The 19,848-nt window shown below is 36.2% G+C and overlaps 1 protein-coding gene across 27 annotated transcripts in view; it reads left to right on the forward strand.

The window, feature by feature from the left end:
- The window catches only part of LOC108535957 (uncharacterized), a 191,608-nt gene that overhangs the window by 34,263 nt on the left and 137,497 nt on the right, over window positions 1-19,848 (forward strand). For 23 of the 27 annotated variants that reach the window (XM_017882369.1, XM_017882368.1, XM_017882370.1 and 20 more), the window contains 8 exons: window positions 5,223-5,409; window positions 5,706-5,838; window positions 6,028-6,159; window positions 7,134-7,258; window positions 8,401-8,528; window positions 10,392-10,508; window positions 16,033-16,075; window positions 17,523-17,560. The gene's annotated coding sequence lies outside the window, so the exon portion shown is untranslated. Of the gene's footprint in view, window positions 1-4,476; window positions 4,521-5,222; window positions 5,410-5,705; window positions 5,839-6,027; window positions 6,160-7,133; window positions 7,259-8,400; window positions 8,529-10,391; window positions 10,509-16,032; window positions 16,076-17,522; window positions 17,561-19,848 lie in introns of those variants that run through there. The other 4 variants (XM_017882377.1, XM_017882374.1, XM_017882384.1 and 1 more) reach the window with 4 other exon arrangements.

Here is a 19,848-nt window from a genome sequence, read left to right on the forward strand (position 1 = left end):
ATATCCAGAACCTACAAAGAACTCAAACAAATTTACAAGAAAAAAACAAACAACCCTGTCAAAAATTGGGCAAAGGATATGAACAGACATTTCTCAAAGGAAGACATTTATGCAGCCAACAGACACATGAAAAAAATGCTTATCATCACTGGCCATCAGAGAAATGCAAATCAAAACCACAATGAGATACCATCTCACACCAGTTAGAATGGTGATCATTAAAAAGTCAGGAAACAACAGGTGCTGGAGAGGATGTGGAGAAATAGGAACACTTTTACACTGTTGGTGGGACTGTAAACCAGTTCAACCATTGGGAAGACAGTATGGCAATTCCTCAAGGATCTAGAACTAGAAATACCATTTGACCTAGCTATCCCGTTACTGGGTATATACCCAAAGGATTATAAATCATGCTGCTATAAAGACACATGCACACGTATGTTTATTGCGGCACTATTCACAATAGCAAAGACTTGGAACCAACTCAGATGTCCATCAATGATAGACTGGATTAAGAAAATGTGGCACATATACACCATGGAATACTATGCAGCCATAAGCAAGGATGAGTTCATGTCCTTTGTAGGGACATGGATGAAGCTGGAAACCATCATTCTGAGCAAACTGTCGCAAGGACAGAAAACCAAACACTGCATGTTCACTCATAGGTGGGAATTGAACAATGAGAACACTTGGACACAGGAAGGGGAACATCACACACCAGGACCTGTTGTAGGGTAGTGGAAGTGGGAAAGGATAGCATTATGAGATATACCTAATGTAAATGATGAGTTAATGGGTGCAGCACACCAACATGGCTCATGTATACATATGCAACAAACCTGCACATTGTGCACATGTTCCCTAGAACTTAAAGTATTTAAAATATATATACATATATAAATATATATATACACACACATATAAATAAATAAATATATATATATATATAAAAGTCATGAGGGAGAGAAAATACTCTTAATTGGACTAACCCATTAAGTAGGATAGTATAATTTGAAAAAGGACTTGGATTAGTTGTAAATGTATAGTGCAATATCCAGCACAGCCACTAAAAATGATTTTGAAAAAAGCAGTATAATCAATATACTAATAGAAGAAAAAGCAGAATCAGGCCAGATGTGGTGACTCATGTGTGTAATCTCAGCACTTTGGGAGGCCAAGGCATGAGGATCACTTGAGCCTCGGAGTTCAAGTCCAGCCTGGCGACAAAATAAGAGCCCATCTCTACCAAAAAAAAAAGGAAAAGCAGAATCCTTTTTTTTTTTTTTTTTTTTTTTTTTTGAGATGTTGTTTCAGTCTTGTTGCCCAGGCTGGAGTGCAATGGCACAATTTCAGCTCACCACAACCTCCGCCTCCTGGGTTCAAGCGATTCTCCTGCCTCAGCCTCCTGAATAGCTGGGATTATAGGCATGTGCCACCATGCCTGGCTAATATTTTTTATGGAAAAGCAGAATCTTATACAATGCTCAATTAAAACCAGGGAGAGGAGAAAAGGTGTGGAAGACCAAAAAAATAACAAATTGCAAGGCTGATAAATAGAAAACAATAACAAATACTGAATATATTAATCTAAGTATATCAATAATCACTTTAAACAGCACTTAAAAGACAGAGATTGTCAGTGGATTAAAAACAAGACCCAACTATATGTTGTCTGTGAGAAATGCATTTTAAATAGCTGGGCATGGTGGTATGCACCTGTGGTCCTTAGGAGGCCGAGGTGGAGTGTCACCTGAGCCCAGGATTTTGGGACTACAGTGAGCTATGATCACACCACTGCACTCTAGCCTGGTTGACAGAATGAGACCTCATCTCTACAGAAAAAATAAGGAAATCCACTTTATAAAGGCACAAATATATTCATAGTAAAGGAATGGAGAAAGATATCCCATGGTAACATTAATCAAAATAAAGTGAAATAGCCATATTAATTTCAGACACAACTGACTTTAGAACAAGGAATATTATCAGAGATCAAAAGGGGCATTCCTTAATGACAAAGGGATCAGTTTTCTAAGAAGACATAACAATCCTTAATGTGTACACACTGAACAACAGAGCATTACAGTACATGAAGCTAAATCTGATAGAACTGCAAAGAGAAACAGATAAATTCACTCTTAGAGTTGGAGGCATTGACATCCCTCAATCAGAAATGGACAGGTTCAGCAAGCAGAAAATCAGTACGGGCATAACATGATCAACCATGATCAAAAACTTGATTCAATCAACGATATGTAACTGACATCTATGGAACACTTTACCCAGTGACAGCAGATGACACATTTTCTCACACACACGGAACATTCAGCAGAATAGACCACATTCTGGGCTAGAAAATGCACCTCAGCAAATTTAAAAGATTAGAAATCATACGAAGTGTGTTCTCAGACTACCAGGAAATGAAAGTAAAAAAAAGAAAATCACTAAAAAAAAGATAGCTGAAAAACATGAAAATACTTGGAGGTTAAACAACAGACTCCAAAACAACTGAAGGTCACAGAAATCTCAAGATAAATTTTTAAAATATTTCAAACTAAATGGAATTGAAAGCACAACTTATCAAAAATTTAGGAATGCAACAAAGGCAATGCCTACTGGGAAATTTATACCACTGAATGTATATTAAAAAGAACAAAGATCTAAATAAATAATCTTTCCCATTGGGAAGTTAGGGGGAAAATTAAAATTAAATTCAAAGTAAGCAAGTAAAAGCAATGATAAAAGATGAATACAATTCTGAGCAGCCTGATATCTGATTGCTGGAGGCTGTTTTATGTGGCTTTAGAAGTTTCATGTTATGAGTGTGAATTGGCAAGTGACCATGGCGATTGTTTCTGATATGGCCATCTCAATTACCTAGAGCAGGGATCAGCAGTGGCATCATCCCAGTTCTGCATGACACCACACCAGTGATTCTCCAAAGTCAAGAAACCTGTATATGTTGTCCTTCTTGTGTTTGGTGAATCTGTGGTCTATAGACTACATAATGGGCTATTTCTGGGGTACTGACTATTTTGCTCCACTAAGGAAAACTGTGCGTGAGCCATATAACTATGGGAAACAATGTTTTCCTTTTTGACACCTGGCCTACTCCTCTCTTCTTAGATGAGAGCGAAGGAAGAGCACCACTTGGCCTGCTGCACCCAGGGCAATTTATACCATCCAGGTGTCCAGCACTGAATATGTAGCAACTCCAATCCACCGTAGAACATTAATCTATCTCTGATAAGCATGCTAATATCTACGATTCTGCCTTTGTGGGGAGATGACTCCATAGATTAACCCCCTGGCTTGGGTCAATATTGAGATGTTATATTGTCTTCGACAGGGAAGATGACATAAAAATTATGTTCAATAGGATTATGTGGAGACCTAACATAAGTGAAAAACCTGAGACAAGAAGTTAGAAATCGTTGTTTCTTTTAGGTGAATAATTTTGGAACTTGAGAAAACAACACCATTGTGGCAAACTTGCCCTGTGTATGCATTTCTGGGTAAACAACACATTTTCATCCTTTAAGCATTCTTTCCATTATTTATAATTCTTAATAGTATGAGACATCTGGAACTCATTCCTTGGTTTTTCTTCTCTCATTATATCTTTCATTGTATCTTTCAGTGTTGCAAGAGATGCATCATCCCATTAATCAAAGCAGAGTGACTGCTTTCATCACACATACATTCAAGATAGACCGCTAGTGATGATTCACTCTTAAGGCTATTATGTTTACTTATTTAAAAAATCTGAATCTCAGTATGGATTTATTCTCAGAGAGTGACTGACCTATCTGATATGATGCTATGACAGAATCTTTACTTTTTACCTGCATTTGATGGGATTGAAAGTTGAGAACATTTTATTTTCTGTTTCACCTGATTAATAATGCCCAATCTAACATACAATGTTCGCTTGGGTACATATATACAACTACACCCATTTTTTTCTTATTTTACCTTAAAAACTTTAAGATATTATAATGGTATGGCCAGTTTACTCACTGGTAAACTTTTCGTAACAGAAAAATCATGCCAGTGGATACAAATATGTAACATCAGTAATTTGCTTTGCCCATGAAACAGAGAACTGAATAAATTGATGGGCAAACTAGTATCTGAATATAAACCCCAAATATCATGTGACTTCATCATTTTCAGTATAATGAAAATACAGGCTGTGAATGCTTCCAGTTGGTCCTGAAAGGGCCTTTGAGATGAGTAGGTTCACCAAAGCGGCAACATGTGTCCCAGTTCCCAATGTACATTCTACTCCTCAGTAAGTGACTTGACATTCTTTATGGCTTCCTTGTGATTAAAACATGTCTTTTTATTGAAATTTTACTGAGATAATGATGAGACAATGTAATATTCTTTTCATCTACATGTAAGAGTAGACATAGATCCACCTCTACCTATTATTATTTTTTTGAGATGGAGTCTCATTCTGTTGCCCAGGCTGGAGTGTAGTGGCATGATCTCAGCTCATTGCAACCTCTGCCTCATGGGTTCAAGCAATTCTCCTGCCTCAGCCTCCTGAGTAGCTAGGATTACAGGCAAGTGCTACCATTCCTGGCCAATTTTTTGGTATTTTTAGTAGAGATGGGGTTTCACCATGTTGGTCAGGCTGTTTTTGAACTCCTGACCTCGTGATCTGCCCACCTCGGCCTCCCAAAGTGCTGGGATTACAGGCTTGAGCCCCCGTGCCTGGCCTTCACCTCTACCTATTATAATATTTATGTTATTCCATTTTGTGATGTTTGTGGAACATTTGATGAGGGTTCACAATATGAAAACTGGGCATTTTGGCCAAGATGCATATAAATGCATACAACTCCATGTGCCCTGATAACTGATTTCTAGATGCTGAGATTCATGTGGCTTCCAGAGTGTCTGTGTTTTATGAAAGTTCATATACAATAAACCATGCCAATTGTTACTGATACAGCTTCCTTGAATATATAAAGCGATTATCAATGGGATGTTCTTGTTTCTGCATAAAACCACTGAATTGCTTCTCCAAAGCCAAGAGACCTGTATGATTCGTCCTTATTATATTTTGTGAACCAGTGGACTAAAACCTTTATAATAGGTCTTTTTTTAGTATTGTCAATATTGCTCAATTAACAGAAACCATGCATGACTCATATACACAGGTGAGATGTAGTTCTCCCTTTGACATTTGCTCTACATCTGCCCCTTAGTTGATGATATGGAAGAAGAGCACTCTTTGGCCCGTTGCGACTGGGACAGTGGACAGCACCCAGGTGTCCTGTAATGAAAATGCTCTTGACACCAATGCATCCTAGCATCAGAGCTTCGGGAAGCCTTCTCAAGTGTGCATGGGGAGTACCATGTCTTTCATCAATAACGAAACCTTCTAATGTCTTGGTGAGAAATAATGACTTAAAATTACACTCAATAGGATTATGCTGAGGTTCAGCCTGCCTAGATGACAGTGCTGGAACAGATAATAGTGACGGCTATTTTCCTTCAAGGGGAATTCTCTTTTGAACTTGAAATAACAAAATCTTTATGGGTAACTTGTTTGCCCAACTGTGTCAGTATACCTATAAATGGACAAAAAATTCTCAGCCTATAAGCTTTGTTTCAGTGATCTGTAATGTCTAATACTATGCTATATTCGGGTCTCATTCTTTGGCTTTTTCTCTTATTGTGTGTTTCAGTAAGACATGCTGCCAAGAGATGTGCCATTCTATTGTAAAAGATCAGTAGCTTCCTTTATTGACATGTATATTCTACATAGAACATTGAGCTACGGAAGACTCCCACCTAAGGGAATTAGTTTAACACTTTCAGGTAATCTGAATTTCAATATGAGTTTTCCTTTATGATATAATCCTCACGACAAAATCTTTACTTTTTATTTGAACTTCATACAATTCAATATTGAAGATTTTTTAAATTCACTGTTACCTAGTCCAGTATTTAATATACCTTTGGCTAGACAAAATGTTTTTCTATATTATTCTTGTGGGGCTCTAACAGTGTTTCACTGTTTTGAGTTACTGATGAACTTGCTGTAACTGTGAGACCACGGTAATGGAGGAGACCACGGTAATGGAGGAGACCACGGTAATGGAGGAGACCACGGTAGTGGAGAGGAGAATGTGAGAATCAGTATGTACTTTGCCTATGAAACTTAAAAATTTAGTAATTTGATCACCAAATTCATACCCAAATTTCAGTTCCTATCATGTGTAAACCAAAAAGTATCTGAGATTTAGAAGTTATTTTGACAAGGTTAAGGACACGCTCAGAAGAAATAAACCCCAAATCACAGAAACCGTCTGGGGTCTATGTCTTTCTCCAAAGATGATTTTGAGGGCTTCAGTGTTTAAAGGGGAAAGTGGGCTGGAGGGGGAAAAGGGAGGGTATGATCATCCGTATGTTCCAAGACAAAAGGAGCAGGTAGCGGAATAGTCAATAATGTATTCATCTCACGCTCAGTAAATCATCACTGTACATAAGATAAGGTGAACATAGAGTAGCTACCTATGGAGATCTTCAACCTTTAATCTGTAGCTATCTGCTTAAGAACAAAAGGAAATTCTTGCATGACTCAGCTTTCAGCTTAGTTTTTTTTTCTTTTGGTGTAGGAAATTGGGGTCCCAAGTTTTTATTTTCCCTTCACACATGTGACCCCACTATTTTCAGAATAATGAAAACACATGTTAGAAATGGTGACACTTATTCCTAATATGGACTTTGAAACGACTGGGTTCACAAATTCAGAGTCATGGGTCTCACTGTGGGTTTTTATTTTCAATGAGTGACTGGCCTACTTGATGGAATTCTTTCCAAAAATGTTCACTTTTACTGAAATTGTATTAAAATACTGTTGGAATATGTTCGGTCCTGTTTACCATCTCTGTAGTATGATATATGATAATATTGCAGATTACTCAGTGTCAAAAACCTGGCATACCTTGTCCTTATGATGTTGATAAGTCAATTGTCTAGAGCCTTAGTAATATGTCTTTTTGTGGTAGTATGGGCCATATCTCTCCACTAAGAAATAGCCTGTGTAAGCCATACACACAGGAACAATTTATGTCTGATTTTGAACTATGGTCCCGTTCCTATGCCTGTAGATAAAGACTGCTGAGAAGAGCACCCTCTGGTGTTGCCACAGAGGCAAGTGCTACCACACAGGCATGCTGCAGTGAATTTAACTCATCCTGTGTTCCTGCAACCGTTGTTTAAGGATGCTATTCTGGTAAGTGCTTACAAGACAACGTAAATATATGAATAAAGAGTATCTTCAGGGGACATAATAATGTAAAAATCACGCTCAATAGGATTAAGCGAAGGCTCGAAAGTAGTGCTAATCCTTACAAGAAGGTGTGAGAAGTCATTAGATTTGGGGGGTATGGGGTCTTCCATTTTGAGCTTGGTAGGAAGAAACCCTTTGGGGAATCTTGCATCATTTGCCTCTATCTACTGCTAAAGGAACTTTTAAAATTCTTTTGTCTTGTCTTTATTCTTAATACTCATACATTATAAGAGAGAATATCTTGGTTGATTTTTTCCTCATGGTGTGCTTCAGAATGTTGATCCAGCAAGAGGTATGTCATTACATGGATTATATAGATGAGTTCTGTCTTTCATAATTAAAAAATTCCAAGTGGACCATTTGAATATTGAACATTGGCCTTCAAAATGATTACATTTACCTGTTCATACAAAATTAGTGAGCAGTGATCTATTCTTTCCGATGAGCGACTGATCTAATGGGGTCCTCATTAAAACTCCTTTTTTATTTGCCTGAGCATACTTTGATTTAAAGATGAGACATTTAGTAATTCATTGCAATCAACTCTTTAGTGATTGTACAAACAGACAATCCATTTCTATTATTTTATTTTTTGGGTTGCTGTGTATGGTGTTATGATGTTTGTGGATCATTGAGGCACTACTCACAACTGAAAGACTTTTGACAATTTTAGGGAATGGCTTGATATTCAGCTGTAAGTTACCCTTGATTGAAATTGAATACAATACAGGTAGTCTGAAATCTCATTTCCTTATCCTGAGTCTCACTCAGGTGTCATTAGATTCAGTATAAAGAAAGGCATACACTATGTATGATGCCAATTGTTACTGATATGAAGAGGGTAAGAAGTTTTTATTTCTGCAGGGAAATCATTTCTTACCAGGTTGTCAAAAGACATGATACCTATGTGCTCGGCCCTTACTGTACCCAGGGAATCAATGGCCTACCACAGCTTAAGTAACGGGTCATATTTGGAGTATCACACATCTCAGTCTTGTAGAAATTAGGAACAGTGATTAGGAGTCATGCACATATAAGAGATGTAATCCCACCCTTTGACTGTAGCCTGCTCTTGTCTTTTACAGAAAAGACTGTGGAGGAAGAAAACCCTTTACTCTGTTGTTCAGGGAGAAACTGACACCACTCAACTGCCTGGCACTGAAAATGTGGCATCCAGTCCACTTTACCACCAGTGTTACGGAAACCATCTCTGGTGAGCATATTTGATCTAAGTGTGCATATGCATATGAGTGCCATGGGCTGTGTCAGTGATGAGATGTTATCTTGAAGAGAAATGGTGATGTAAAAATTAAGCTCAGATGGATTATGCTGAGGCCCAGCCTAGGTAACAATTGTGAGACAAGAAGTTTGGATTTCTTAGTTTCCTTCTATTGGGGATTTTATTTTGGGATTCCGGCAATGGAATCTTTCTGTGAAACTTGTTTTGCACACTTCTATCTGTGTGCTTCTAAGTAAACTATAAATTCTGATTCTTTAAGTGTTAAGTTTCCTATAATTCCTAATTTTCTTGGATATTTGGCACTCAGACCCTTGTTCTTTTTCTCTCATTGGAAGATTTGGTAAGTCCTCCTGGCATTATTCTATTGAGTGGAGGTGAGAGGCTGCCTTTGCTGACTGAAAAATTCCAAATAGGTAATTGAACTAGGGAAGACTGAGCTCTATAATAATTAGATTTATTCATTCAGACAACATGAGTATCATGAAAGGGTTTTCTTCTCAATGATTGACTGACACATGCAATGCAATCTTCATGAGAAATTCCTTACTTTTTCCCTACGATTGTTTGTTTTCAGGTTGAGAAATATGATACATTGGAAGTTTGCTCAATGCACTGCAATTACTGTGGTCTAAATATACAGACAAAGTTTTCTGCAATGTTAGTATAGTATTTTAACAGAGCTAGGATATGTTTTGATCATAGATGAATCTTTATGACTGAAGGGTCCTTGCAGTTGGGGTAAAAATGTGAGTTTCAATAATACGTGTTTGCCCATGAAACTTGAAACTGGATAAACTGATGAGCAACCTGGTGCCTGACTTTTCTCTCCCAAGTACGTCTGGCTTCATTTTCGTTATGATGTAAGTGTGTGCTGTGAATAATGCCAATGGTAAATAAGACCTTTATAGACACTTATCTGAATGACAGTCAGGGCCATTCCTTCAGGCAACATGATTATCATTATGCATTCTTCTCAATGAGTGACTAGCATACTTGACAGGATCTGCAAGAGGGAAACTTTCTTTTTTACTAAAATTGCATTGATACAATGTTGACAAGTGTTGTCATTATTGGTGTCATCTGTAGATGTGATACTCATTTGGTCTAAATATAGAAGTTAACATATTAACTTCTAATTTATATATGTCAGGTTGCTATGTTTTTACAATGTTTGTGGTTTATTGGTGATGACTCACAACATAAAGATTATGGCATTATGGCTACATGTTCTAATTCTGATATATACATGTCCCATCATTCATTAAATTAAATACAATTATGAGTAGTATGATGTCTGTTTTCTTTTTTTTATTTTTTATTTTTTTTTATTTTTTGAGGCAGAGTCTCGCTCTGTTGCCCAGACTGGAGTGCAGTGGCCGGATCTCAGCTCACTGCAAGTTCCGCCTCCCGGGTTTACGCCATTCTCCTGCCTCAGCCTCCCGAGTAGCTGGGACTACAGGCGCCCGCCACCGCGCCCGGCTAGTGTTTTCTAAAATTTGAGTTTCACCTGGCTCCAGTATGATCATTATATGATGGAGTGCAAGCAACATTATAATGCCAATTGTTATCGATATGGCTTCCTTGAATATGTAAACAAGGGTGATCAATTGAAGGTCTTATTTCCGCATTAAACTACCTGAGATATTCTCCAAAGTCAAGAGACCTGTATACTTAGTCTTTATTCTGTTTGATGAATAAATGGCCCATAGCCTATCTAATGGATCATTTTTTCCAGTACTAATCATATCTCTTCATTAAGAAATAGCATGCATAAGCCATACATGCAGAAAGTAATATTTGTCATCTTGGTCTACTGTCTTCTCCTCCTCCCCTTAGATAAGGATGATTGAGGAAGACTACTCTTTGGCTTGTTGACACCAGCATAGCTGACACACCCAGATATCTGTTTGGTCTCCTGTGAACTTTCAACCAGGATTTAAGGATGCCATTCTGGTAGGTGTTTTCAGGCAAAGTGAATATATGATTGTGGGGTTCCATGGCTTGTTTCAACAATAAGACCTTATGTTGTCTTGATGACATGAGATGACATGAAAACTAGACTGACTGGCCCTTATCTTTTCTGGGGTATTCTAGTTTGAGCTTAAGCTAAAGAAATACATTTGGGATACAGTTTCTCTCACCTCTTTCTATTAGCTTCTAGAAGACCACTTATCAATTTTTTCCTCCTGATTTAGTGGAAAACATTTTGGCAGTTCCTTAAAAAGTTATACATAAAATTACCATATAACCCAACAATACTAGCCCTAGGTACACACTCAAAAGAATTGAATACAAATGTTCAAATGAACACATGTACATGAATGTTCATAGCAGCGCTGTTCACTGGCTGAAGTTCCAGACCTGCCTGGCCAACATGGCGAGACCCTGTCTCTACTAAAAATAGAAAAATTAGCTGGACATGGTTGCTTACGCTTGTAGTCCCAGCTACTCAGCAGGCTGAGGCACAAGAATCACTTGAACACAGGAGGCAGTGGCTGCAGTGAGCTGAGATCACACCACTGCACTCCAGCGTGGGTGACAAAGTGAGATTCTGTCTCAAAAAAAAAAAAAGAAGTAAAGGAAGGTATGTCACACAAAATAGTGAATACCAATAAAAAGATAGAAATTAGTAAAAAGAACCAAATGAAAATTCTGGAGTTGAAAAGTACAATAACTAAAATTTAAAAGTTTATTAGAGGGCTCAATAGTGGATTTGAACTGGCAGAAGAAACAAGAAGTAAACTTGAAGATAGAACAATAGAGATTATGTTCAAAAGAACAGAGAGCATAAAGAATAAAGAAAAACAAAGAGAGTCTCAGAGAATGTAGAACATCATTAAGCATACCAGCATACACATATGGGAGTACCAGAGAGACAGGGGAGATACAAAGGATCAGAAAAAATACTGAAGGAAACAATGGCTGAAAACTTCCCATATTTGTGGAAAAACAATAACCTACATATCCAAGAAGCTCAATGAATTCCAATGAATAAATGCAAAGACTGACAAATGGAAACATCACAGTAAGATTTCTGAAAGTCAAAAACAAGAAGAAAGTCTTGAAAACAGTGTGAGAAAAATGATTTGTTCCTTACAAGGGAACCCCAGGAAGATGAACAGCTGACTTCAGCAAAAGCAATGGAGGCCAGAGACAAAGTGATAACATATTAAAAATGCTCAAAGGAAAAAAAACTGTCATCTAAGAATTCTGTACCTGGCAAAGCTGTCTTTCAAAAATGAAAACAAAATAAAGACTTCCTCAATTAAAAAAAAAAGTTGGAGAGTATACTGCTGTCAAAGCCCCCTTAAAAAGTTCTCTAAATACTTGAAGTTCTTCAAGCCGAAAGCAAGTGACCCTAGGTAGTTTTTCAAATCAACATAAAGAAGCAAAATGCTTGTAAAGGTAATTATATAAATATAAAAGACAGTAGAAATGTAATTGTTCTCTTAAGTGATTTTAAAATAAATGCTATAAAATAATATGTATATAATGTATTTTGGAGTCTATTACATATAAAAGTGTAATATATTTTCCAAAGAAGATAGGTGGATGCAAAGCAATACAGGACTAAGGAAATGAGTACAGATGGTAGATTAATATTTATTACAATGTCTTGCTTGGCTTATAGCATCAGTAAATGTAATATGTATAATAATACCACAAAAGATGGCAAAAAGGGAAATAGACCTATACAGGTGTAACATTTATGTCTATGACTGAAATTAATCTAGTGTAAATTAGAAACTTATTTGGGTGAGTTAAGATATATGCAGTAAACCCTAGAGCAACCACTGAAAAAATTCAAAAAATATAGTGAAAAAAATTATTAAGGAAGTTTAAATGCTAAATTATAAAATAATTACTTAATGAAAAAGAAAGAAGTAAAGAGGAAAAGAGAAACAAAAACACATGAGACATAGAGGAGAAGAAGAAGAATGACATCATAAACTCAACTATGTCAATAATAAAATTACATGTGAATAGAGTAAATTAAATTAAAAAGCAGAGATTCCCAGGCTGTATAAAATCTCCAGGTTTAATATCCCTTTGCCCCCGAATAAAATCCAGCTTTTTTTCTATGATGTATTTGATCACTGTGCTGGTTTACAAAAGATTTCTAACCTTTCTAAAATCTTTAAAATCAGTGGCGAAGTGTTCTATCTCATTTCATCCTTATCAGAGACTCAAATCCTGAAAAATACCAAGTTGATCTGCCCCTTCTTGAGTTCTGCTGAATGGTGTCTTCCCAGATCACTATGGATATTGCTGTTTACTTGACCAATTACTTTTAGTCAACAAGATTTGAACAATGCTTTTGATTCACACAGCGTGAGACCTAAACTTCCCTCATATTGAAATAGGGGCATTAGCATCCTGGATTCCTACGCTGGCTTTTGAACCGTATGATTCCTGCACCCCAAGAAGGCATGTTATCTGGACATTGTCCTCTCTGTGATGGGAAGAACAGTTTTTTCAACAAATGTTGCTAGGACAACTGGATATCTAGATACAAAAGATACTGCATTTATGTTACCAGTTTTCTGTGTCAGTCCCTTTTGCTCTGATGTAACAGAATGCTGCAGACTGGGTATTTGTAATGAGTGGAAATTTATTGGCTCACATTTCGGAAGGCTGGAAAGATCAAGGGGCTGGTATATGGTGAGGGCCTTCTAGCTGTGTCATCCTATGATAGAAGGGCAAAGAGAGGGTGTGGATGAGACAAATATCTTCTTTTATAGGAACACACTCCTGAAATAACAGCATTAATCCATTGATGAGGGCAGAGCTCTCACAGCCTAATCACCTTTTAAATGTTGCCTCATTAAACACTGTTGCATTGAGGGTTACGTTTCCAATATAGGCTTTTGAAATGAAATGAAACATTTGACCATTCCCAATTACAGTTTGAAATTTCAGAGCTTTCTCAGTACTGTGATTGAACAGGGATAAGATAATCAGTAAAGGTGGATGTAAGAACACTATTAACCAACTTGACTCCCCTGGCGTATGTAGACGACGACACCCAGCAATAGCAGAATGCACATTATGTTCAAGTGCTCATGAAGCATTATTTTGTGTATATGTATTTTCTCCCTTTTTTGATAAAGTTAGCTAGTAGAGTGCCTATGTAGTTAATATTTTTTAAAACCACAGACTTCTCAATTATTAATTACATCTATGGTTTTTAACATATTATCTTCATTAATTTCTGCTTTGATCCTTATTTCTTTCTTATTCTTTCACTTTTGCTCTTTTTTAGTGTTTTAAGATGAAAATTGAATTCTTTCATTCACCTACTTTTCATTTTAAAATAACAAAATGTTCAGTGCAATGAATTTTCCTCTAGAACTGCCTTTAAATGCATATTACAGATTCTCATTTGTTGTATATTTTAAATAATATGTAAATACATATCTGCATACAAAGACATATGTATAAAATATGTATTTACATATTATTTAAACATATGTATTTTCTGTTCATATTTTCCTTTTACTCAGTAGTTAATAGGATATTTTAAAATTTCTTGGTGAAAGAGCCTTTATGTTATTGCTAATAAAGTCTATTTTCTTGCATTGTGATGTTTTAATATTTCTTGAGTTACTAATTTTCTTTCCAACCTAATATATAATCAGTTTTTTGTGACTATGCCTTGGGCACTTAAGAACAATACATATCTTCTATTATCAGTCAAGTTTAATACATAGCCATAAAATCTACCCTATTTTTATGTTGCTATTTTTGCCCAGTTGATCTGTCTTTTTCTGATAATGGTGTATTATCGTTTTCTATTATAGGATCTTCTATGTCTTGTCTCCTTACATCTCATACATCTCATGTAGTTTTTTATTCATAAAGGTGGTTATTATGTTATTTGGTATATAAGTCTCCATAAGGGTCAAATCTTCATGTGTATTATATCTTTTAGCATAAAAAATGTGTCCTTCTTTGCCTTGGTTAACATTGTGGGACTTGAATACATTGTGTGATATAAGAATCACTATTCCTGATCTCTTTTTGTTTTCATGTGCCTGATATACTTTCACCCATCCGTTTATTTTTGTAGAATCCATTTGTTTTAGATGCATCTCTCATAGAAAACATATTACGTTTTATTTTGTGAGCCTGCTGAAAATATTTTTCTTCTAGTAGGTGTGTGGAGTCCCCTCATGTGTGTGTGTGTGTGTGTAGCTATGACTGATATTTATTGTGTTTGTATTTTCTTTATATTTGCTGTGCTCTTTGGTCACGGTGTAGTCTTTGCTTGCCTATTTATTTATTTATTCATACTTAGGTGAGTTTTTTACTTTTGTACCTCTCTTCATTCTGTTGGTTCTGTGTTTTCCTAGTTAATCTTTTACTTCTGATTTAAGAGTTTGGGGGACGTTCTTTAACACTCCCCTACTGCTCGTGCAACATGAGCTTTATGGTAGATCAGGGATTTAAACACAATGCTGTCTGTGCTGGGCCTTCAGGAGGGTGGGTGGGTATATGTGGCTGAACAGTGCATGCTGGGTACATGGGAGGGTCCTCATGAGTGCTTTTGGTTTTCCTCTTTTTCTTTCCTCCTCCTGTGTTTAGTTGTCTTATTTCTACTTCGTCACAATGTTAGTGACATTTGTATATTAGTCTTCTACCCTGGATAGGGAATATACGCCTGTCACATGGAAGGAATTTCATGTTGTATGCTGCTGTCAATAACCTTTTAAATGATATAATCTTCATAGTTAACTCCTGACATTTTATTTTTATCATATGAAGTAAATATATCAGCATTGACAGCCATCCCACTGCAATATCACTTCACATTTTGCTGAGACCAAAGGGTTCTGAGAAGCTTCTGGAGTTGTCGTGAAAACCAGTTTCACTAAAGTCAAGTCAGACTCCGCCTGTGCTGTTTTCTGCTATAAGCTGAATGTAGAAGATACATTGTTAGGAGCCTCAGTGTGGTGTGAGGAGTGTTTACTTATTGGTAGTAGACTTGTCTGAATCAAGGATAAGCACAAGTATCTGAGATGCTGAGGTGTGGCTCAATGAATGGCCATCTCTTCTGTTGCAACAGGATGAATAACACATTCAGAGCAGGCCCAGTTGGTGAACTCTTCAGTTATCTCACAATACCACTATCTTGTGTCTTTCATTTTTCACATCACAGTGTATTTTCATAAAATCTTTATTGGTAGACTACAACTTTAGCATTTCCCATTCAAGATACGACTGCTGTGTCGCTTAGATAGCTTGGTAGAGAGGAAATTGGCTATTTTCAGAGTAAAGAATTCAAGGAGGAAAGAAATTTATAAATGAAATGACAAAGGTGATGAGATCAAACAATGCTGATGTTTGTAGCAAGGACTAGAGTGCTGAGATGCCTGTATGATAAGAAATTATAATGGAACCAATCTTGTGCTTTATTTTTTATTCATTTGGAGCATTCTCTGATCTGATTTATTTTCTATGTGATATTTTGCTGCAGGTTAAAAGCTCAAACAACTTCAAGGAAACTTCAGGGAAAAGAGGTGAGCAGCCAGTTTGGTAGTTTTGAAATTCTTTATGTGTTCTGTGGGCAATGATTTCAGAACGTCAAGGACTGCGAGTTCATTATTTCAGAGGCTTAAAGGAGATTATTGTTTTGGTAGATATATTTCCCCAGGGGTGTCCCTACCTTGCTCAAGGATTCCTCATTACTGTTTCTTCTCTTTGTTTAAATCTCTTTTTGAAATGACCTAAACAATGGTGGAGAATCACTGACCTATTTCCTTTTTTTCACGCTTCATGTTGAGTGAAAATAATCTCATAGTGAAATTCACATGTTCTAACTATTGTTTTTTTGAATCTTTATCTAGCATATTCATAACATAGATGTTTCTATACATATTAGTACCATAATAATACCATATATTTATTCTGCTACCTCATTTACTCCTTAAACTTTTAGTTGATTAAAGAGTTTTTATAAAATTCCCCAATAGATTTTTTTTTTCTTTTGAGACATAGTCTCGCTCCGTTGCCCAGGCTAGAGTGCAGTGGCATGATTTTAGCTTGCTGCAACCTCCGCCTCCTGGGTTCAAGCAGTTCTCCTGCCTCAGCCTCCTGAGTAGCTGGGATTACAGGTGCGTGCCACCACACCCAGCTAATTTTTGTATTTTCAGTAGAGACGGGGTTTCACCATCTTGGCCAGGCTGGTCTTGAACTCCTGACCTCGTGACCACCCGCCTTGGCCTCTCAAAGTCTTGGGATTACAGGCGTGAGCCACTGTGCCTGGCCAGATTTTAATCTAATTTTATTGGAACAATTCAGTCATATGTTTTTTCATGCTATGTATGTGAGGGTTCCATCATTCAGATACTAAACAAATGTCTACTGTACATTTACTGTTCTCACTGATGATACATTAGATAACCATGCACAAAATAAGCCTGGCTGTGGAAATGCTTATTTGTTGGGAGGGCGCTTGTTTGGATCGATGATGAGAATAATTGTCTGAGGATGCTGAGGGACTCATTCCAGATGTCAATCTGAGGTCCAGATGTGCAGCCCTCAAATAGGACAAATAAGACTCTCAGAGCCTGGCTCTATTTGGGGACCCCTCAGTGACAACAGAGTACCCCTGTGAACATGCCTTTTCTGTCTCTCCTGAGAGGGCATTAGCATCCTGTCTTATGACTCAGTATGCTCTTTAGTATGCTTACTGACCCAAGACTTGCTTTAATTGTAGATAGATACTTACATATAGGAAATATGTTCTTAAGTAACAAATGAAAACCTTTAGAAGATTGAATTAAGGGTCAAGCAACTGTGATATGTCTGCAAATCTCATTAGTGTTATGCTGAAAGAAGGAAATATGGCATGCCTTTATTAAATAATGACAATGGAACCACGTTTCGTGCTTTGTTATTTTTACTGTGGAGTATTTTCTAAGATTATGTTTGCTTTTTTTTCTCTTTCATGTTTTGCTGAGATAGAAGGCCTGGAGTCTGATCCTCCACTTCAGAGAAGAGGGGTGAGTAGCTAAACCATTATCTTTTGAAATTCGTATGTCATGTGCTCTTTGCTAGGTCTTTAGGTTGTTGTGAAGCTTATTGAAGGACATTTTGATGATATGTCCTTTTCCTCATTGAGACCCTCACCATGTCACCTACACTATTGAATCTATAATTTCTGTTTTAATTTTAACTATCTTCTGCTTTTATGGAAAAATGTAGAATTTAAGAGAATTTTTGGCAATTTCATATTGGATCAAAATTTATTGTAGTGAAATCCAGGTGTACCAAAATATTAACAGAGTTTCCTCATCTGTTTAATTATTGGGGTTTCAGAATAGAGACTCCATGGTTCAAGATCTTTGTGGTCATACTACATTATATTTCTGCTTCTAATTGAATTATTAAGTATTGACTTGAATTAGTCTTTTTCTCGTTGTTGCAGCAAGGTAAGTTATATAGGAAATTTTCTTCTCTTGATGGCATGCCTGAGATAATCATAGATATAAGACACCTGGGTGGTTTCTAGAATGCATGTAATTTTTATTTCTTGATCTGTGTGTTGAGTACTTGGTGTGTTTGCATCATGCAAATACATTGAGCTTTACAATTTTAGTGGATGCACTTTTCTACATGTATATTATTCTTCAATAGAAAGTTAAAAAAAACTCATCAAACTAGTCAAAATATTGGTTAATACATAAAAACGTCTCAAGTAGATTGTGTATTACATGGTGCTTATTGATCGATGCCCTCATAATAGTTCAAGTACGTTCTCTCTTTAGCACAGGCCTTTTTAGCAAATCGTGTCGTGAGTAATTACTCAAGTATTTTTATTTTAACACATTTGTGTTTTTTCTATGCATATTCTTAAATTCTCTTACACTTTTTTCTCTGTTATAAAAACATGCTGAGCAACCTCAAGTCTTAAAGATTGCAGTATTGTCCCTACGCACTCATGTATTTTGGTGCTCGATTCTTTATACTTTCTTTCACAGACCACTTGAACATGTCTCTTGTTCTGCAGAGAGGGAATTAATGGGATACCTTCATGCTTTTCTATTCTATGTGCTACATAATTGAATATACAAGCAAATATAGTTATTAAGGTTTAGTATGATTATTTCCACAACACATGCAAAGAAGATAGATCTTAATAGATCTTAATAGAGGCCCACATGCATTGTACAGTTGAGAATTTGGGGAAATGTTGATGAAGTTGGGTAAAGTATAAAGCCAAAAGTCAGAACGGTGAACTCCTTGCTTAAGGATTTCCTTTGAGATTACTTAGTCAATACACAACTGATCAATTTAAGTGCTTTTCAGCTTTTGAGCTCTCGACACACTAAAGCTAAAATGTGTTTCAACTTTTAATCCTGCTTCCCTAATTTTCCCTTTTTTAGTTTAAGATCAAAGAGCTCCAGCCATAAATTACTGCTTCATTTTAAGAAAGCTTAGCAATATAGAAGAATATAAAATTATTTATGACAGATGTATTTTTAACCTTTTCCCCATGCTTTCCAGAGGAAATATGTTTAATCATCTGCCCTATATTAGGGAAAAACTTTTTATGTGAATACAATTATCTATCAATCATTAATCTTTCTGTATAAGATGTATTGATCATAACCCATTAATTTTATTGTAAATGAGCTTTAGATTTGACATTTTGGTAGTAATATATGTTGTACAATCTCCTGAGGTCTTATAGGTCTTGAGATCTCTATGTCAAAAACTATAGATGTGTCAGTGTTTTCAGTGAATGTGAAGGACGCCACATTTTCCTTAGCTATTTCTTGTTTTCAGAATAATGGTTATGAACATTTTGCTACTGCAAGATATCCAGATATTTATAATCAGAATATGCCAGTTTTTATGCACTTATGCCTCTGTTTCTGTAGAGCATTCCTAGAATGAGTAATCCTTGAAAATTAGGTCCATGTGGTTTCTTTAATGAGATATAGTCAAATCATGAAATATTTAGGTTATCATTATTTCAGTAATGTATTAGAATGTAAAGGTAAAGTTATCTACGTTGTATATATACACACAACATATAATTTATACAACATATATATTTATATTTATACAACAGATATGTATTTATACAACATAAAATATATTTTATTATTTAAACATAAAATATATTTTATTTAATGTAGTTTTTTTTTTAGTTTAAGACTTTGAAGGTTTAAAAATTATTTTTTATTATTATACTTTAAGTTCTAGGGTACATGTGCACAATGTGCAGGTTTGTTACATATGTATAACATGTGCCATGTTGGTGTGCTGCACCCATCAACTCGTC

This window comes from Rhinopithecus bieti, unplaced genomic scaffold, assembly GCF_001698545.2.
Source record: "Rhinopithecus bieti isolate Rb0 unplaced genomic scaffold, ASM169854v2 scaffold_13247, whole genome shotgun sequence".
NCBI lineage: Eukaryota > Metazoa > Chordata > Mammalia > Primates > Cercopithecidae > Rhinopithecus > Rhinopithecus bieti.